The sequence below is a fragment of the Silene latifolia genome, chromosome 3 (assembly GCF_048544455.1).
Source record: "Silene latifolia isolate original U9 population chromosome 3, ASM4854445v1, whole genome shotgun sequence".
Taxonomy (NCBI): domain Eukaryota; kingdom Viridiplantae; phylum Streptophyta; class Magnoliopsida; order Caryophyllales; family Caryophyllaceae; genus Silene; species Silene latifolia.
In genome coordinates this window covers 70,705,150-70,710,017 of record NC_133528.1, presented here as the reverse complement: position 1 = coordinate 70,710,017, position 4,868 = coordinate 70,705,150, and positions in this window count along the sequence as shown.

The window sequence follows — 4,868 nt, the reverse complement described above, 5'->3', positions numbered from 1 at the left end:
GGAAGAAGTAATAAGGAGTTTTATGGTTAATTGATTTTGTCGAGTGTAAAAGAAAAGAATGAGGGGAGTAAAACTAAAAAAATGTTGAACGGAGTTATGTGATATAGAGGTAAGGAGTCGTCGAGATGTGTGATACCAATCATGAGGATGTTAGTTAATGGTTATATAGGAGTTTCGGGACAACTTGATTAGTCTTGAGTTTTGAGGAATTAAGGAAAGTAAGAAGTTGGTAGAATATCTGCATGATGTGAGATTTTGGTGGAGAGTTAGATGATGATACAATTAAGGATAGTATTGGGAAGAATGTTGAGGTAATTTTGTTGATGGATTTGATGTTCGTTGTTTGGGATGTTAACCAAAGATAGGAAAGAAATCGTGATGTTTAGAGATGAGTGTAAGAGGTTTGATGTCCTGGACAAAGGTAGTGTTATGGTTTGTGACTAGTGGTTAAGGGTGATGGTATATTAGAAAGGTAGCAATTCTAAAGAGGTTGATTTTGTAGAGACCAGATTGATATGTATGGTTGTGAGAGAGTATAAGATGTGGTTATATGAGGCGGTTGTTAGTAGTTGAGTATTAATGGTATGGTTACAATTGGCAGGGGGTGATGGATATGCGAATGGGAGAATATGTTATGAGGGGTATACGAGTTAAGCTCGGGTGAGAGGTAACTTTTATCAGGTGGTAACTTACGTGATCAGGATTGACTAGTTGGATGTGATTACGGGTCTATGATGTGTATAAATGTTTGTGTGAGGTTTTGACCTCACAAGAAGTGGTATTGTGTGATAATTATAAAGTTGTTATCTGAATTTTTCTATATGTTGAGTACGGTAACCTAATTGAATGAGATAAAAAAAAGGGTAATAATTTGATTGATCTGGCATGGTTAGTTATAATTGTATGTGTATTTATAATACATGTGTATTCCGTGAAATGGTAGGAATGATGTTCATGAGGTGCTTATCCATTTATTCATATAATATGTTGCGTTGTGATTTAGTAAAGTGGATTTGAGTAAGTTTTCTTGTCCGAAAAGTTATTTCCGAGTCAGTGTTTATGGAATTGTATGTAGTTGTGATGTCTACCGATGTGGTTGTTGTGCCTCGGGTGGTGATCCGGGCACGGTACGTAGTGTTGTGATGCGGGTATTTTCGCACTGCGGTGTGGCTGTTGATGGCGGTGTTATGATGCCGTCACCGGTTGTGGTGGAGTAGGCGAGATGATTATGATACGAGTTTTTGAAAGTACATACCAGTTATACATAGATTGTTGTTTTGTTTGCTGTTGTTCCTTGTGAGTTTTGGTTGAACATGTAGACTGTCGTTTTGTTTGTTGATGTTTCTTACTAGTTTGGGAATGAGGGTAGCATATGATATGAAAGAGAGTTGTATATGTTTTCGTTGTTGTCATGGTATAGTGATATTCTGTTGATGGGACACAGTTGTTAGAAGTTGTTACAATACATTTGATCTTGTTGTAGATGAGGCATAGGTGCACATAGTCATGGCAGGTGCGGTAATGATCTGAAAGCTGCAGGTGGTTCATAATCTTTCGTTGAGACATTGAGTGTAGGGTGTTGGGAATTAGTGTCATGTTAAGTTATGTATGAGTTTTGCGGTAATGAAAGAAAAGAACTTGAGGGTCTAGTGAGAGTGTGCGTAATAATTGTGGATCGTGAGCTATGAGTATGGATATGGTGCACGTATAGAGGATTATGTCGTTTTGGCGGTAATAGGGAACAAGTGAAGTTTTGGTTAAGCTAAGGATTTTGTGGTATAGGTTATTAGGTGGTGTACCAAATGAATTGAGGGATGAGAAATGTTTAAGTAAGAGAACCTTGGATATATGATTAGCGAGTGTTTAGATTATAGGCGGTTATCTATGACATGTGATGGTGATGAGAATAATGAGAAGATATAACTAAGGATATAGTATTAGTGAGTTACGAGGACGTAACATTTATCTTAAGAGGAGTAGGATGCGATAAAAGAGAGTTTGATGATTGTGCTTGTCGTATTATAATTCGAAGTAGAGTGTTGATGTAGCATAAAGAATGAAGTTGTATATATTGTGGTTGATGTTGTTAAAAGGCCATGGCCGTGCTTGTAGTAGTGTGATGTTTAGGAGTGTGAGAATATTTCACTAGTGTTGATAGTTGGATGATGAGGTTATGAGTGTGAGTAAACTTCGAGGACGAAGTTCCTTTTAAGGGTGGTAGAATGTAACATTCCGTTTGATGTCTATGAGTGTCTTGATATTGGATTTGGTAGTGGATGATATATTATGGAGCTAGCAGCGTTAGTGGATGGTAGTTGGTAGTGTATGGAGTTAGTGTCGGGAGAGTTTATGATGTAGTTGATACGACATCGTGAGCGATGTGTGGAGGTAGGAATAGTTGGTGGAGTTGGTGTTAAGAGTTCGTGATTTCATGTTTTATAAGTTGGGGTTTTGTTTTGGGTTCTTAGTAGCTTTGTTGCGTCTTGACCGAGTTAGTATGTTGGTTTTTATGTATGGGTTGAACTTCGGGACGAAGTTCTTTTTAAGGAGGGAAGACTGTAATACTACGGTTTTATGAGTCTCTGGGTACTCTATCGAGTGGGCCTTACTCTGTCGAGTAAGGGTGTTTTGCAATTTAAAATAGTTTCTGACCTGTAGGGTACTCGATCGAGTAGCTTTGGTACTCGATCGAGTAGGCGGCACTCGATCGAGTACGTCAGTTACTCGATCGAGTAGCCCGGTTTACGGGTAATGTTTTGTCGGGTTTTGTTAATAATGTGAATTAGTATATAAACACTTCCGTCACTTTCATAATACGCTTTTACAAACCTAATTACTTTGAAAAAGAGATTTCAACCTACGTACTTCGCATTCGTCGCATTATTGACAAATCCCGGAGCTTGGAAGGTCGGAATTCATCTTTCTTTACATCTTTGTGATCCTTGCGTCGAGGGTAAGATCTACGTACCGAATTTGTTATATTTAATTAATTCTTGTTAAACCCTAATTTTGGTAATTGGGGATTTGTGTTAGTTTTGTGTGGTTAGTGATATATGTGATGTTATGTTAGGAGGAGGATTCGTAGAGGAGGCTTTTTGATAACAGATGTTGAGATCGTCTGACTATATTGCATTCCAGGTAGGGTTTCCCTACTCAGTATTAATTACATGATGTGTATGGTGATTGTGCTGTAGTTAGTGATTGTTGATTGATTCAGACGGTTGTGATTTCATATTGTTGATTGATTCAGACGGTTGTGATTTCATATTGGTGATTGTTTCAGACGGTTGTTGAGGTTGTATTGTGATTACTGTTTATCTGTCTGTGTTCTTCGGGGTGCGTCCCTGGCTGAGTGGAGTCACTTGCGGGAGTGGCTTCACGCCCTTGATTCGCCTCATGTGGAACCCGCCACAGGAGGGATGTGCACATTAATGAACATGGGTTTATCGCTCGATGGAGATGAGCGGGGCTTAGGTGGGAACGGCTGCGGTCCCCCACTGGCGGCGAGGAGTAACCTGTTGCGATGGGTACTCTGGCAGGGCTACACACTTTAGTGTGTAGTCAGTTGTGTGGAGATTGGAGATGGAGACTGGGGTTGTGTTGAGTTGTTTGAACTGTTTGTGCACTTGTTTCATTGTGGCATTGTTTTTGTTTAATTAGTACTGACCCCGTTTAAATGTTTTAAAAATTGTGGTGATCCATTCGGGAGTGGTGAGCAGTTATTGAGAAGGTATGATTGATGCGCATGGGATAGCTGGGATGAGTCATCACGTGGCAGTTAGAAGTCTTCCGCTGTGTCAGATGATGTCTAGTAGCTTTGATAGTTTTATCAGTGGACCGTTTGAGTACTTTGTATTTCATTTAACAGTTTTGTTTGAGACATGTAATCAATTAAATTATATTTACTTTTAAAGTACGTTTCTTTATTGTCTTATGATTATCATTGCCTCGGATAACCGAGATGGTAGCACTTACATACCTTAAGTGGTCATGGTAAGGCACTTGGAGTATGGGGGTGTTAAACCAGATGTCCTCCAATCATTTCATTCACGTTCTTAGTTTTCTGCACATCTCCATCAAGATGTCCTCCAATCACCACTGAATTCCCTTTCGACGACGAAGCTACAATATTTGTTGTTTTATTATTGTGTTTGTTTTGTAAACTAGAGACTAGAGGGGGAAATTGTTCAACATCCTAACAATTAATCTACGTATTTTGAGTTTTGATTGAAATTTTTTAGGGTTTTTATCGTTTATTTTTAGGGTTTATCGTTATTCCTATCGCTTTCCTTTTTTTTTTTAGGTTTTTGCATATAGAGAGTTTATTATTATTATTATTATTATTATTATTACTATTACTATTACTACTACTACTACTACTACTACTACTACTACTACTACTACTACTACTACTACTACTACTACTGCTACTACTACTATTATTATTATTAGGGTTATTTCATGCGAATAATCCATCATATGCCCCCTCTTCTCAGATTAATCCATCTTCGTGTTTAACTGGGAATAATCTCATCTTTGACGTCATTTAACTTATAGTAGACCAATGGAAGGGCTACCTAGACAACCGGTTTCCCTTTATGTATAAACCAAATTACCTTTCATTTCCCTTCATTTTATTCATAAAACAAAAACCCTAACTTTAACAACCACCACCACACACTCCTACCACCGACAACACCCACCGCCGACAATATTACCAACCGGCAACCGCACACTCCCTGTTGCCGCCTACTTCCTCGCCACCAGCCGCACATTCCCCTCTCTCCTTTTTCGATTTGAGTGGTGGTTGTGGAAATCCCGCTCCCCTGAACTTCCCAAATCCACCACCTTTGCTGCCACGTCGTCAC